This window comes from Athene noctua, chromosome 1 (assembly GCF_965140245.1).
Source record: "Athene noctua chromosome 1, bAthNoc1.hap1.1, whole genome shotgun sequence".
In the NCBI taxonomy this organism is placed as follows: domain Eukaryota; kingdom Metazoa; phylum Chordata; class Aves; order Strigiformes; family Strigidae; genus Athene; species Athene noctua.
The window spans coordinates 154,839,726-154,856,716 of record NC_134037.1 but is presented as its reverse complement, the minus strand read 5'-3'; the positions used below and the strand labels follow the sequence as shown (position 1 = coordinate 154,856,716).

At 39.0% G+C, this 16,991-nt stretch overlaps 1 long non-coding RNA gene across 1 annotated transcript in view; it reads right to left on the bottom strand.

The window, feature by feature from the left end:
* The window catches only part of LOC141971418 (uncharacterized), a 32,321-nt gene extending 19,071 nt beyond the window's left edge, over positions 1–13,250 (bottom strand). Inside the window, exon 1 of the long non-coding RNA XR_012635277.1 lies at positions 12,914–13,250. This is a non-coding gene — a long non-coding RNA (uncharacterized LOC141971418). The remainder of the gene's footprint in view (positions 1–12,913) is intronic.
* Between the last annotated feature and the right edge of the window lie 3,741 nt (positions 13,251–16,991).

The window sequence follows — 16,991 nt, the reverse complement described above, 5'->3', positions numbered from 1 at the left end:
ATCAGCTTTACCATCTCTGGATGACTCTGTCCTCTGTGCTTCTAATGCTTTCTGTGACAGTGCTGGATTCACAGTTTGCTCATTCTTGTCGAAACCTCTGGCACCATGTAACAAGCAGTCCCAAAGCACCAAATGCAGGCTTCACTTTATGCTGTAATCCAATTTGCCTTCTTTTAGTGGTCAAGTCTTCAGAGAATCTGTGGGAAAAGCTCTCAAAGTCTCTTAGAAGCACAGCACAGTTATTCTTCACTAGGCTTCAAAAAATTCAAGATACATTTTCTACAGTTTATTCAAAGCATTTGAGATTTTTGTTTTCCTTTCTGCCCACATAAGTTAAGTGTATTCTCAATTCCCAGTGAAGTATAAAATGGGGCATAAGCTTAGTATATTAAGCTAATGATGGGTCAGTGAAGAATTGCTGTTATTTCTACTTTGAATGGGGAGATGAGGCCTGCTAAAGTAAAGACAGTATTTTTGGAATTGTGTAAGGGTCAAAAAACTTGTGAGTTGAAAACCCAGTGAGGAGCCGTGGGGAGGTTAGTGTACTTTGTTACCAACTGAAGAATTTATTTGAGAAGACTCATGTAATGTAAGGTAGGTTTCCGTTTTGTCCTTGGATGAATTTAACCCTAATGAGAATTTTTTACAACAAATGAGACTGAACACAGGTTACTGCCAGAGTCCCATGTCTCTGCACATCCACCCAGAGATGTCATCTGCTAGAATATAAGAAAAAAAAAAAAAGCAAAATATTAGGAAAATCATGTGAAGATTGTATCTATAACTTCATAGTTTTATCTTTGATGTTTAATCATCTTCATCTTTAGTAGAAAAATTCTGTTTTACATTTATTTTGTCTTTGCATTTTGGGGTATTCAGATATTTCTGCTCAGATGATAAAATAGCTAGCCTGGAAGGAAATGAAAGGGGAGATAGCACAGGCGTAATACTAGAAAGCAGACATGTAGGAATACTGTTGACAATTATGTCTCCTAGTACTTCAGCATTTGAGACGAGGAGGAAAATAGAGTGCTGTGAAGGTTACATCTTCTTACTCCACTTTTCTAACCAAACTGTGCCCTCCAACAATTAAAACATCCTCCACGCTGCAATTCAGTCTTAGTTTACTCACAAAGCATTTGAATGTAATGAATAAGGAGAGACATTTTAGTAAGTGTGATTGACGCACACAGACAGATCTTGCTGTCTGCCAAATTCACTTTGTTGCCTGTAACTCAGAAGTGGCCAGAGCTGTGTGGTGGAGAATGAATACTCCACATGAGAAATTTTCACAGGCATGGAACTGCCAGCTCCAGACATTCAGAAATCACAGCTCAGGCCTCCAAAAAAGTTCCATGGGGCTTTAAAAAGTGTGAAACGGAGTAATACTTTCTGTATTTTTGCATTTTTGCTCTGGATTTGGAGGCTTTGCCTTGTTTTTTCTTTCTTAGTTTTGTTTCTTTCTTATTTTTCCTTGAATAAAAGCTGACATTCTTTTGAAATTTTACTGTCTAGCAGCTGGTCTCTATGAATGCTTCCAGAAATTGCAAGGCTTGGGATAAAGTTGCAAGAGTTGGCAGTACATCTGGCACAATAAATGCTGCGTCCTGCACAGGAAATTCCCTATCAGGTGTAAGATAGATAGAAGACTGGTAACAGGAATATCAAACTGAGATGAAATCTGTCAGAAAAATAAGGCAGTAGATGAACCGAACTGCTTTGGCTCTTTTCACTGACACGAGTTGTGTCTCCTGAACCCTGTAACTCACGGAGGGCTTTCACAGGAGGAGAGAGGAGAGCCTTCCTCCACCAGATAAGGCTTTTGCCATCTGTCTTGATCTCCCTTTGCTCTATCTCTGTGCAATCCAAACAGGAAGTGAGAATGTAAAAGCCACTGACACGTTATTAAATTAAAATGTTCAGGAGAGGTCAGGAATGAAATCTTAGGGCTGTTTAAAGTTGCTTGATTGCTGCCTGTGTAGCGAATAAGGCAACCATACAAAGGTCACTGTGTCTCATCCTATTACATCAGTGCCCTTTCAAAGTACATTGTGTCCCTTCAAGTTGTGTCACATCAAGAGCTGGTCGAGTGCTTCATTGTGATTGATATTCATTGCTAATTTAACTTTCTGCTACTGGTACATTATTTGTGAAGAGATTCTTGTTTCTGGAAGCACATTTGTTATTTGCAAAGTGTTTGAGCAATTTGCAGATGCTTCATTTGATTGTTCACGTTGTTAGGAGAGTCACATAAAACAAGTGATTCCTTCTCCTTGATCAGATGACACATTTTTAAATAGCGGAAGAATAAGATTACTGAAGCATGCATATATTTGTTCATTCCTAAATAGCTTTAATCTCCTAAAAAAAAAAAAAAAAAAGAGTCAAAAACTTTGTCAAAGAAGCTGACAATCAGCCTGAACTTGTAGGTTTTAAAACGCTGACCGTACTTTCAGTACATGCTTGTCAACTGGGATATTTTTCCGTTACAAAACCAGTTAAAAGTCAAATCCCTTCAAACGTTACATTAAGAATAAAACTCAATTCTCCGCTAGAGGACTCCCTCTTCTTTTAAATGACGGGCTCAGCTCTCAAATAAGGAATACAGGACCATGTCCTTTGGTCCTAGCTATCGAAGTGGTTAGGTTATAAAAATGTGTGAATAAGGTCAATGCTGAGGTACTTGTGTGAAGTCTCAAATGTTCAGCCTTTAGCTTAAAATGGAAAAATATTTTTAAAGCAGCATCCAAATCAATTAACCAAGATGTGAGATTGAACCGAAGTGCATGGAAGATCTCACTCTGTTTTGACACATGCGTAATATTTTATACATACTGTTGCACTCTCAAAAATATCTTCACCTTTTTCGATCACTCACACTCAAAAATTTATCAAACATGATTCTCACCCATGATCAGGACACATTGTTTTATTTTGACTTTAGTGAGTGCGGGAATATGTTAGTGCTTAATATAAACTATTGAAACACCAGGGTAATAAAGTGTTGCTTTTTCTTAGCATCCATTTTCATGTTAAACCCGCCCCATTTAATGGGGAAATGCTAATGAAAGGGCTAATGTCCCCCATCAATCTGCTTGTACCTGGGTATGTGTTCCCTCTGCCTTTCCTCTAGCAGACCTAATGACTGTGCAGCTGCAAAATGAGCTGGATTAATCGGCTGGCTCCAGGGAAAGCAAACCCACCATAACAGTCAGATGGGCAAAGGGAGGCAGAGCACTAGGTCCTCTGCCAGGGAGCTGGAGGCACCGCACCGCTGGCAGAGGGCTGGCTGGGAGGCAGGGAGGGAGGCAGGCAGGGAGGGAAAAGCAGGACTCGCCTTCAGCACCAGCTTGCACTTGCACCAGATTAGGTGCAACATGATACCTCAGATTTTCAGGCGCTAAAAATGTCACGCTAACACCACTTTGTTTTTTATTTGTTTTGTTTCTGAAACTGAAGTTGGGTCACATCCTGGTTTCTGATCTGTAATATTAGATTCATGCACTTCCCTGGAGTTCACTGGGTTCACAGCTGCTAAGTATTATGCAGCTACAGAACAGGTGGCCTGGGAGAATTACACCAATAAAAGATGTGTAAGTAAACTTCGGTTTACTTCTTTTTTATTCCTCCTCATGAACATTACAGTCACATGGCTGTTCTCTATGACACTACAAGCTATAGTACTCAAGGGATGCAGCCATTGAAAATAATGAAGACAATGTATTGTGAAACCATTGGTTAGTGAAAACAGTCTATATAGTGCTTCTCGAATAGAATAGAGACTTACTCAGACAATGACTACTACAAGTATTGAATTTATAACACATTCTTACATACATGGTACATTTATGTTAAAAGCCAGATCCTCTCTCACTAAGAATATGTGTTGAAGACACAAATATGGTGTGATGATTCAAGGTTTTTCCTGTGTCTGACAGATCTGTTACCATGCCCTAACTGGAATGAATGAGAGAGGAATGATAATTATTAAAATAAAGTATATGAAACAGCCAAAAAAATTGATGGTTTAATTTTCTGTATATTTTTTGTCTTTCAAGGGTGATATTTTATATTAGTATACAACAACTTTACAGATGTTTATGCCTTCAGTAGTGCAATAAAATGTGTGAAATATTTACTACTAAATATGGTTTTCTGTCTTTTTTGTACTTGCTTTTGAAACATGCCAATAAAAAGAAAATGGACTTTTGATAGGCAGACCTAAGCCCAGAGGAAGCAAACTAGTACATAGGCCTTGCTAAGCTAATTAAGTATCTTGCCTTAAGAATTCAAGAAGGACTTAAGAAGAGGATATCTTTCATTGTCAAAAGGTATTAGTTACTTGATGCTGGATGGCATGTATGGTTTATACGATGGGCACAGCTTAGAAAGGGATACTTGTATGGATAAATTCAAAAAAGTCACAGAATAAGAGTGCATGCTTCCACGGAACAATCCAATCCAATTGCAAGACTCTTTGAGGTTAAAACCAAAGAAGTACAGGTAAGAACACACAATTCTTTTATCTACCTACTTTCATAGGAGCAGGTAGCTGTGTTACCTGAATTTAATATTCTCCATTTTTTTCCAAGACAGACATTTCAAGGACCTAGAATATGACACGGGCCATGTTCCCATGCAAGGGAGTGGAAACCCTTTTATTTGTATTTGAGCTCGCTCTCATGAACTTTAATCTGGACTGTTTGTCTGCTTCATGGTGCTGAATGAGGAAGAAAAGGAGAGGGGGAAATCTGTGCTGTAAAATTCCATTTGCTGTTAGGCACACTAATAAAAGAAAAGAAGGCATCATGGTGTATTGCTAATACAGGCCCACTGCAGGGATACGTCCAAATCAATTCTTGCTATGTGACTCAAGGCAAAGTTTAATTAATAATTCTTTACCTAGTGCCTTTCACCTAGCTTTGAAGCTTCATACCTTGCCATGGTAACCATAGGTAATGTCTATTCAATCTGTGATGAAAAGTTCTGAAAAAGTGAAAACCAAAACAATTCTGGTGGCAATTTTAGATGGACTACTGGTGGAAATAGCCAAAGCTCTTGGGTATTAAATTAAGGCAGCAATAATCAGAATGAATTAATATAAAGCAGACTATAAGGACATAACAAGCCATTCAATATTGTTGAAATACACTTTATAATTAGCTAGTTATCATATACTCAGCATTGCAGAGTCTTCTCAGGCAATGTCTGCCAGGTATGGATGATAATTTTATGATGGAATAGAAAACAAATGGTTCAGCAAGTATAAAGGAATGACTGAAGTCAGAGAAGCAGGAATAACCATCAGTGGTTTAACAGGAACCGCAAAACCCACATATAGTCACAAAAAATATAAGTAGAGCTTAATGGCAGTATTTTGAAAGAAAGTACATATTTTCTTAGACAAACCGATAAAGTTGAATAAAATGGAGATGCTTTGGACTTGGCATCCCTTAATGCCAAATCTAAAAGCATAGAGTTTTCCCCAGTATATTAGCTAACTTAATAAATTATACGTCCTCTCTCTTTCCTCATTTGTATTCTTAGATCATCATGGTTGTAAACAACACTAGTCCTATTTTGGCAAAATACTAGACCAAAGATGTCTTCTACAGTGATAGGTATCAGAATGAAGATGAGAATACACATTCCTGCAGAAAGTAGTTCAGTCATGGTGGTTTTAATTCATCATCTATAACTCCTTTTCTCTTACTTCTTGTGATGAAGGCTATCTTTCTGCCAGGCACATGCATAGGTGGCAAATTAATTCTTTCCTGATTATGGTAAATGGAAAGGTTCCCGTTTCCGGGTGGAAGTTTCAAATCTTAATTTTCCTTTGGAAGCAAAGGTCAGTGTCTAGTCTCACCTGTCATAAGGTCTACAAAAGTTAAACCAAATGGTAAAGCACAATTATGTCATCTAACAGTAATTACCCACACAGGGTCGGCTTGGTGCTGTTGGTGCTGACCTCTGGTAGAATTTTGGGTGTCAAATTAAAAATCTTGGTCTTTCTCGCTGATAGCCGTCCCAGGCCTTGTTTTATGATACGTGAACAAATAATCCAATATACCAGGACTGTGGTTGGCACTTTCAAGTCTCTGGCACAATGGTGATCAGAGCAAAGGTTTCCAGAAAAGCACACCAACCCCATCGAGTGAAATTCCCCAGAGTCTGTGAGCCATCATACCCCTTCATTACCTTCTGCTCCAAGTACATTTCTTTGCCAATTCCCCCGCCCCGCCCCGTATAAATTTGTAACAACATATACACTAATAAACACTTTAAAAGCAATCCTGCTTCCCTATCTTGCTCTCATAAAAAATTCCCTCTACCAAAGGTTTTTCTCTACACAGGCTCCTCTCCCTGGGGGCAGGATGAAAGGAGAAAGAAGTGACAGATGTTAGCTGTTTTGGTTAATGCACTATTAGAAAGCACTCAGGCACTATGGTGATGAGGGCATTATAAAAGTCTATGTGGAAGAGAAGAGAAAAGGCGCATCCCATGTAACATCAGAAGCTCAATCGGTGTGACAACTGCCTACAGCTTGTTTGCTGCACCTTGCTAAAGCATCTTGTCCGCTTGCCAAGCCGCCCCATTTGTCCTGGCCCGCTGTTGACAATGGGACGGAGAAACATCCAGGGTGAGCACTCTTTCAGAGAATGTATACTCTGTCTTGCATGTCCTAAAGCACTCAGGGGATTAAACAATAGGAATCACAGGCAGAATTAGCATTTTAATGGGGAACAATGAGTTTGAAAATTCCCATCATCTGGCCTTTGAGCACCATCTAAAAAAACTGCAGGCGCAGGGGGACAGAGACAGAGAGACGGAGAATGTACTCTGACCAGACTTATGAGAAATTCAGCCTGTGTTTTAATGAGGGATGGGCTACAGTAAGTCAATGCAGCTGACCTTGCTGGAGACACATTTTCCTCACGCCAAATCCTGACATTTCAGACCTGCTTTTCACACGTTCCATGAATAGATGTCATTACTCATTATCACATTTATCATTACAAGTCTAAAACAATGAGGTGTCAACGAGGGGAAGGATTAAAATAGGCTTTAAAACTTCCCCTCCCTCTCCGTCTCCCCAGAAAGTACCTGGCATTGGTTATTATGTGGCAACGTGTTCTAAGAGGGGAAAAAGAAGCCAGGCTTCTGACACCAGAATATTCCTCAGAGATGTTATTCCACCCAGACAAAAACCTGCCATTATCCTGTTCCCTTCCAGACTAACACAAGACATTGAGTTGAGCTTGGAGAGATAATAGCCAGTTCTTCCCTGTACTGCTTTTGTTGTTTTTTTGTTTGTTTGTGGTTTGTTTTGTTTTTTTTGTTTTGTTTTGTTTTGGTTTTTTTTGTTTGGTTTTTTTTTTGTTTGTGTTTTTTTTGTTTTGTTTTTTTGTTGTTTTTTTTTTTTTCTCTACTTTACTGCAGGTAGCACCAAGCACACAGTGCATATCTTTATACCTGTTTTGGAGGAAAGTCAATACAGTTTTCGTGTATGGCAATAAAGTACATTACAAAGAATACCTTGGCAGTCAATTTCTGAATCTATTTGTGGCAAACTGTCATGGGATAGCTAGGGTGAATAGAAGATGACAGTTACTGAGGTGTGGAGAAGGGTGAATATCTGGCATGCAAAACTAGAGAGGCTGAAATTATTTCCTTACAAATGCCACTCACTAAGCCTAAGGAGAGCCCAGCCACCCTGTTTCCAGGCTCGGAGCAGGTCACAGGAGTCCTGCTGACCCTACCCCATGCGATGCCTTGCTCTGCAGTGCCAGAATGGCTCCATCCATTGCCCTGCCAGCAACCAGATCCTGGAAAATGAGTTTCGAAAATATTTTTTTTTTTAAATGAGGTTTGAAAAGGTTGTGGTGTTTTTTTGTTTGTTTTTAATGAGTTTTGAAAAGGCTTTTTTTGTGGTTTTCTTTTTTTTTTTTTTGGGGGGGGTGGTGGTAAGGTTTGGGGATTTTGTTGTTTTGGGGTTTTTTTAAGGCCTACTAGTTCTCAGGCCTGTTTAGCAACATGGCCAGATGCACAGCGGTGCCAGCACACGGGGAAGAGGCAGAAACACCACAGTACAAGACAGAAATGAGCAGGAACTATGAGGAAAAAGGGTGGTTAAGGAAACACAGGGAGGTGTTGCTGTCATACAGCTTGTGTAGTGCCTCCTAAACATATTCCACTGTCCTAAATCTGGTGATAAATGCCGTGTGCTGGGAATGGGAATCATGCCTTTAGAACTGCTTTCATAACATACTTTTTAATAGAAAGTAAACTGGCACTTCACAAATAGTAAATCCTACTATTTGCAGATGAACTTTAAAAAAAAAAATGCATCAGTTAATAGAATTCTCTGTCATTTAGCCAAATGCAAACTCAGGTGAATTAAGATTGCCAATTATCAGTGTAATTTTGAAAGAAAGGTATTCAGAACTAATTGTATGCTTCACTTGGATAGCCAATCTATCACTTGGTGTTTGCAGTGCCATCTTCTATCCAATTGACAGTATTATGGCTTTTTTTATGGAATTTTCTCATTTGAAAAAATTAAAGCCTTAGTAAAAGAAAATCTAGCCTCCCCAAATGAGATCTGTCAGTGACTTTTTGATGCCACTCTATCATGACCAGCAGAACAGTCAGGAGGAGTGGAAAACTTAACAGAACCTTGTCGAGTATGGTTGGAAAATTGATAGTTCTGCACATATTATAGTCCTGGTGAGGAAATTGCTTATCATTTATTTCAGTGATGCAAAGAGCCTGATCATGCTTACATCAGAGTGAGTGTTATGTGAGAGTTAAATAACCTTGCCTTTACTCATGTGCTCCTCAAGCACAAGCCTAGAATCCACAGAGCACTGACGGATCTATTTTGCTTTCTCTAGCACTTGAATTACTCAAGTGATAAAGTGTTGTATGCCATATTGACAGTGGAAGGGTATCTAAAATGGCCTATGTGATGCAGCCTGTGATGTAAAAAGCTTTCTGTGGGAATGGATAATGCCCACACACATGCAGAATATCATATTAACCTCTGTATATTTTACAGCATAAAATGTCAAATACTGATGCCACTGTGTAGACAGAATTAAAAGAGACATTGCCTGATTCTGCAAACAATTTGATTTCCATTTACTGATCACAGATTCATAGATTTAAAAGGCCAGAGGGACCATCATGATCATTTTGTCTGACCTCTTGTATCACACAGGCCAGAGAACCTCACCCATTAATTTCTGCCCCAAGACCATAACTCCTGCTTGTGTGAATACAATTCTTTTAGAGAGATTTTTTCAGTGCCCAGTCCCATGACTGCAAATAAACAAGAACTGGGCAATTTTGTGCAAAGGCTGTAACCATCTAATACGGGATATATTTTTTTTCTGGGCTTTTTTAAAACTTCTGAATGATTTTGCCATCATCTCTGACAAATGAAGTCCTGCACTTAGTCTGTCAGCAGTTAAAAGCACAGCAGTACTTGTTTCTCCAACACCCATCTAACCCTTGGCCTCTGCCAATGAAGGTGCCAGGTTTGGTGGCAGTTTCTATAATATGGAGAGTTTTCAGCTCCAAACTGGACAGACAAGTTAATTCCCTTCACATGGTCCACTGAGCAGCCATCAGGTGGTGATAAATTTCAGCTGCTGTTCACCTGTGCTGGGTTCACTTTTGTAATTGTAACTGAAATATTGTAATGTTCTACTCTGAGCTTTATTATCGATATTTCATAACAATTCATTTCCCCCTTTTAAATTGTAAGCATAATTTACCATGCTAGATATTTGTTAAAATAAAGTGAAGATGTAATTTAGCATATGACACGGTATATTTATATTATTTCACAGAAATATCAAGAATCGTTAGCTCCTATCTTTAAAAGTTTAAAATCTAAACTGCATAGTATATGCCATGGAAAAGATCTTGTGGTATATTATCCAAAATAATTCTTAAGATAACTCCCGTCACTACACTTTGATACTTTCCTTGCATTTCCTGTAAATTAATCTTTAGTTTCCAACTGTTAATCTATGGAACTGCAATGTACAATATAAATGGGACCTTTTAAAAATAGCACAGTAATATAATGAATTAAAATGACAGTAAAAAAAAAAAAAAAATCTTACCATTGTGCCAGAAATCAGTTCAATATGCTGGCTTAGTCTTTTTTAAATGAAATTGAATTGATGAAGTTAAATGCAGTTCTTGCACAGAAAAATACATATGATAAATATTTGTGTGGTCAGCACTTTAGAAGTAACATATATTCACCATATATATCCATAAGATTGTAGTGAATGAAAAATAGAAAAATTTTATCCCATATAAAGCCATATTTGATAGAAGGTAATGGTATGCTGTTGCCCCTTTTGTCTGAAAGTTTAGTTAATTTTCAAGGATGTGACTTTAATTAAAACTAGAAATGGTCAGTAAATTTGTTGTTTTGGCAGATAATTTATTATTTGTGTACTTTACACAAAGAATAAACCATATCCATACACTTGCACATGTGAGGATTCAAACAGGTGATATTTCTTTATGTTCTCAGCCCTCTGCTACTTAGCCCAGAAATCTCTCTGAAGACTTTTCTCAAGGCCATGTTCCCAGTGCTTCTCTAAACCGTCTCTGTATTTTCTGCTGCTTCTTTTTCAGTTTCTCCTCCTCTCTTTTGATAAAATGTTACTCAGCAAAATCTTCCTGACCATTGCTGCTTTTGTTTTGAAGAGTGATAGGTAGCAGTATTATGCTTAACTGTCTTCTTATACTTCAGCATTTTATCTCCATGCTGGAAAGCAAATATTTTTTCCAACTGCTATAAGCAATGGCAGTGTTACATCCTAACACTTTCAATGAAGCATGAGAGACTCTGTATTAATATTTAACCTTTGTTCACCACTTTTTGATTGTGCCCATGAAAGATGCTAGAGAAAAGACAAATGAGAAACAGCTCTAAAAAATACGGCACAAAACAAATACCACACAGAACCTAACACAGCACTTTCTTTTTGTACCTATTAATGGTTTCACTTTATTCACCACTGTTCCCAATTCATTGTTAGCCAGACAACATTAGCAAAAAAAAAAAAAATTACTCAGTATCTTCTAATACCAATGCTCACAAGCATAGACACTAGCCCTCACAAAGCCTAATGACTTCTTGCACAATAAATGGCCATAAGATGGATCCTTTGATTATGGGTGTTGTTTATATGCTTAGATGGTTTTCTTTATTACTATAATCCTCCAAGGGATTTGTTTCATTCATGTCACAGCTGTCCAGCCCAGATGCAGATGTTGTATTTGTATTTTGATGTTGCAGTGATGTTCCACAAACTTTGACAGAATCAGGGAACAGTTTCCAGCAAAAATTATGTGTGGTAGGACCTTTCTTTGCTCCTGTGAACAGTTTCAGAGATCTGCCTGTGGTAGGGGGGGATCCATTTGTAGGAATTAGGAAGAGAAGGTATATTACAGTCCAAAAATGGTGTTAATTACCTCAATCGGCTAAAACTGAGAGTCTGTAATCTTCTGTACTTACAAAGCTTTCATCTTTGATCAGTGATGTAGTAATAGCTAAATAACTGCTTCTCCTAAAAGTTAGGGTTGGAAGGAATTAATCTAAATTTAACTGTCTCAAAATCAACTGTCTATTCTATACCTGGGCTACAACAGAAAGGAAAGTTTCCTCAACAATGATACATCTCACTGGACATAGTGCTTGTAACACTCCTTTATAGACTAGATGCTTATAAGTTAGATGCTTACCTTTAAGAAGGGTTGTATCCCAGCATTGGTGTATATTTACATGGCAGGAACAGAAACAAGCTTGCTTAGATACCACAAGCAGTCTGCCAGTAGTTTACATGTGATGCACATTTCTGATATTCTGAATTTGAACATTTAAAGGTGTAAATTTCTACTTACCTTGGATTTGAGACTTGCACAGGATTATGGTGGTTTAAGCCATAACTGTCGCAATTGCAGGGAATGATTCTGAAATCTGTACTGATTTGAAAACATTGCTTCTGATTTTGGTTGCTAGTTGCTGTAGCTGAGGTAACAACTAATTTAGGAATAACAGGCAACTGTAGGCAAAAGCTAGGAGGAATACTTTATAGTAGAGTACAGTACTTGTTACTCTCTTCCTTTCATAATATTTAGTGACTGATTGTAATTTTGCCAATATTTTAGGCTTAGAACGTATTAAAATACTTCATCTACCATAAGGCTTTTCTCTATGTTCTTATAACAGCTCTGAAGTTACTTGTTTGTAATCATAAGAATTGGTAAAAGGAGGAGGGCAGCAGGCATCAGAGCTGATATGTGAAGTGTCAATCAGCTTTTGGATCATCATTTGCTATGACAGCAGTAGGAAGGAAGAAGAATGGTGGTCACAAATTTATTTTAATGTGTCCTGCAACCTTGTGATTGATTAGAGGAAAAACAGATTGTTTCATCCTTTTTCCACAATTGGATTTTCTGGTTAAATCCAGAACTGCCGAAGTGCAATAAAACACTCTCATGAAAGCAGTAATCTCCCTAAATCTTCAAATTCCCCCCACCCCCACACACCTCATTTCATACACAAACACGGAACAAAATGATGCATAAAAGCAGCAAAACTGATTACCATCAGCAGAGTTTCGTTTTTAATGTATTAGACCTTTAATCTTTTCTTAAGTGTTGGCCATTAAAATTATTAAACTACTTCCCCTCCTCCTGCCAATGTATATTTTTTGAATGAATTGACTAAGGTATTTAAAAAATGTTACTGCATTATTTTCACAGCTCTCCTGGTGTGTTTTTAGTGTAAATTTTGCATTGTTTTATGAAGTCATCTCATCACTTTCTGCAAAGCCAGTGGGTCCTGTAAGCTGGAGGAACTGCTTCTCCCCTCAATTCTTACCAGGAGCCTGGGGGTTCAGGAAGGTCCTCTTGACGGTGATGAGCAGACAGAAAGATCGCTGTCTCTGAAGTCATCTGCTGGGAATGGACATGCAGGCTTTTTAGAGCTGGAGGAACTTCTGTTGGGGTTGTGATTAAGCTGGCTTTTCTTTGCTCTCACCTGCAACTTTAATTTACATCTCTGAAGATACAGTACTGTGCTGCTACTCGAATAGCAGTCTCTCATCTAGCTCATGAGCACATTTCACCCAGACCTCACCTTATCTGCAGGCAATCCTGTACCTCTTGCCATTACCCTGCTCTCTCAGAAAGTGGCTGCAAGAGTCATGAAGGCAGAGTGAAACCAGTACATTGCTTCCTGCTGATCAGATCTCAGTAAGAATTAACAGACCTTAGAAGAATTTCCCAGCAGACCTCAGTAGAAATTAATTAAGTACCCCTTCTCCACTGGATTAACCAAAACATACTGTTTCATTTAGTAATGAGAACTTCTTCGACATGTGAACTGGGTGCTGCAGTCCTGTCCTAGCCTGGGCCCTGCGCCTTGCTGAGCCGGGCACTGCCCGGACCCCATCCCCATCCCGTTCCCATCCTGTCCCATCCTGACCCATCCCAGGGGCTGCCTTCCTGGCTGGGCTCCATGGTGCCTGAGGATGGCTCGGCTGACCTTGCTGGGCCTGCAGGATGGGGCTGGCCAGGGAGGGAGGGCATTGCACTGCCCTGCAGCCCCATGGCCGCCAGCCTCACCCAGATGCCGTGGTGCTGCCTCCTGGTCCAGCTCCACAGCCCCAGAGCAAAGCCTTCCACAGAGCAAGCCCTCTTATGTCTGATTTCATTAGCAAACTAATCAATTTTACTTTAAGAACAAACTGAGGCTGAAGCTCTAAGAAGCACACAATATTAGCTTCTCAAAACCCCTTCTACATACAGCTAATGTTTCTTCTGAATGAGGTTTCCTGTCAAAATGGGCATAGAGCTGAAAGTCTGACTTGAGGACCTATGAATGAGTCTCAGCACATGCTGAAAACAGTGAGCAGTTGCCAGTTCTGTAGGTGACACCAGCTCTTGGAGGGCAACAAAAATCAAAGCATTTGGCCTTAGGACTTCCTAGAGTCATGGGAACTTCCTAGGAGCCACCCAGGTACCCCAACCCCCATTCTTACATCCTCGAGGCCACGGACATTGATCCTCTCCCTGATTCCCAGTGCCACAGCTGCACTTTCATCTCTCCCAATTCTCCCTCTGGGCAGAAGCCAGGACAGAAAGCAAACTACAGGAACAGCATTACTGTCAACTTCCTTTTCTACTGGGTTCCTAGCAGGGAACCAAGCACTGCAAAATGTTTCCTTCTTAAACTCAGCTAACCCTTTCTAGCCAGGTTTGGACCACACAATGTTGCTACCAGGAGACTGTCGTGAGGAGATGAAAAGAGGGCAGATGGCTTCTCTCTGAGGTTTTACGTTTCCTTTTGGCTCCTATTCATCCTTGTCTGTCTTACAGCATAAGGGAATGCAGAAGTCTTTGAACAGGCTACCTAGAAAATTCACTGTTGTGCTCTGGAAACTGAAGAAAATAATGCCTGATTCATCACTGTGCTGCTGCTGGGCACAGAGCAATATAACATAATGGAAATCAGCTGGGATGAAGCTGGAATAGAGCTACAGTGGATCAACATAGAGAATAAACAGTCACATCATTATATTTAAACTTGAGGCCCTTGTGTGTTGAAAGACTCCTTGCACTGCAAAGCAGCAGCATCACACTTGTAAGTACCAATAAAACACACCTCTTCGCACAGCATGACCTGCTTAGAACAAAAAAATACAGCAATCCCGTTTTGTGTAAACAGCCAGGTTTTCCTTTTCAGAGCTGCGGGCTTGTAACATATCGCTACTGACTGTCTTTATTCAACAAGAATAATGTCAAATGCTCTTCTGGCAGAAAAAAATGCAGACTTTGACCACACATTAACCCCATTAGTATAGTGTTAACTTTTGACTTTAATTCTGGCAGAGTGTTAGGGATATTTAAAAGCAGAACACAATGAAAGGAAATGCTAAACACATTCTTCTTTCTCTTGAAAACTGGAATGATAATTTAATGCTAATGTCATGAGATGGCTGAAAGGGTTTCATGTCTCTGTCTTGCATAGAGTGTTACTGGAGCAACTTGCAAACAACAGCTGAAAAAAACCCATGTAACACAGCTTTTACATGTGTGCTTTACCCCATGAAGTAATTTCAGGTGTATATTTTAGGAGGAATAAAGCTATTACTTCAGTAACACATTCATTAATTGATGAAAATATAATGGTAATCAGACTAATATAATGGAAAAGATCATTAATTATTAAATTTCCTATATTGTAATTTATGCCAGCACTTTACATACAAATAAATCTTTCTTAATAAACATTTGTTAGGGGAGTAAGCCTTCTGAAGAGGTATAATTTTGGTCTTTGAAAGACTACGTACGCTGCCTCCAGAGGTTTAATATTTGGCATAATGTAATTTGCAGCTTCAGCTGCAAAAAGTGTCTGAGAAAATTAGGGGCCATAAATTACTAATTACATAAAACTTACAATAGCCAAATGGTGGTTGCTTCCAACAGTGAGATTACTATAACAAAAGCCAATACACTGATTTCCAAAGATTGCAAGATTGTAGATGGATAAACATGAGGCATACAGAGAGAGATGTGCTCAGCACTCTCTTAAGGTAAACCTGAATTTTATTTTTCAATGGTTGCATATATTTACTGAAGGAGAAATGTGGAGTCAGCTGCAATCGCATGGAGAAACCGTTATATCCTATGGGTAGTAAACTTCAAATATGCCCCAGGGGACTGATTGGAAGTTACCTACAGTTCTCTCATTATCACAGCACTTTACGCCTCTGGTGACTTTTGTCATGGTAAGCAGATTGCAGAGGAGTGAGTGCAGGATGAAAAAAAGAAAGCACACGGGCATATTTTATGAGATACCCACACTTCATCTACTTCAGCAAAGCACAGGAACAAACACTCTTAACTCTTCTGTAGCTCTAGTTATTTGTTCTTCCTGCTTTGGTGATACCTAGTTTTGACAGAATTACCCCACTGTGTCGATTTGTAAGTACTATAAAAATGCTAAAATATGTTCCACACACAGGATTTTCTCATTTCCCTTAGTAACTGAATGGGCAGAAGGTGAGCTTCAAATAAAGTACACATGGGCAACACACCCAGTAGAGGGACAGATAAGGCAGTTCAGCTCTGAGATCATTGCTGAGATATGAGAATGTTTCCATTGACTACAGAGCCAGTCACTAGAAAGGTCATCCTTTCTAGTCCATGCTGAAAGCTGTGCAGAGGGCATCTGCATGTTGCAGTGTAGTCTATTGAGGCACTAATGTTGCTGAAGGCTAAGCTCAACTGCTTCTACAGGAAGGGCAAGTGGTCATCATGGGCAATGCTAACACTGAAGATTTTTAGATCAGTAGGCCCTCCTTCATGTTAAAGAAGAAGATCTAGGCAACTCTTTTTTATTTCTTTCTCTTTTTTTCTTTTTTTTTTTTTTTTTTTTAGTTGTAGGAAGAGGATCATTTGTTTGTGCTTTATATGCACTAGGAGCAGAGTATGTTATTTGGATGTTAAAATTAATGCAGTTCTTTGCTGTCAGCCAACATAAAATGCATTGCTTGGGTTTTCTCTGAAGTTTCACATCACATTTGTTGTAGATTATTTTAAATAACAGAGACGAGAAACATGGTATACTGCAACACAAGAATTTTAGCTGAGATAACACAGAAATAATGGATGTTTCTTTATAGTCACAAAATTTGTTACAGTGATATAATTTATACTTTGGTAAATGAAATATTAGGCTATATCCCGAATATCATTGTGTTCGACAGTGTAGAGATGTACTGTAACTGATTGTCTGTGTTTCAGGGCTATGATCTAAGAGCCTTAACAGAAAAATAGCAGCAGAAGGGGGAAAAGGATGACAAAAATATCTCAACAACTAAAGTGAAGTTCTTAGCCAAGCATTAAAAGCAAGTATCTCACCATTTCTGGTGTTGTCCTCTCTTCATGGGTGC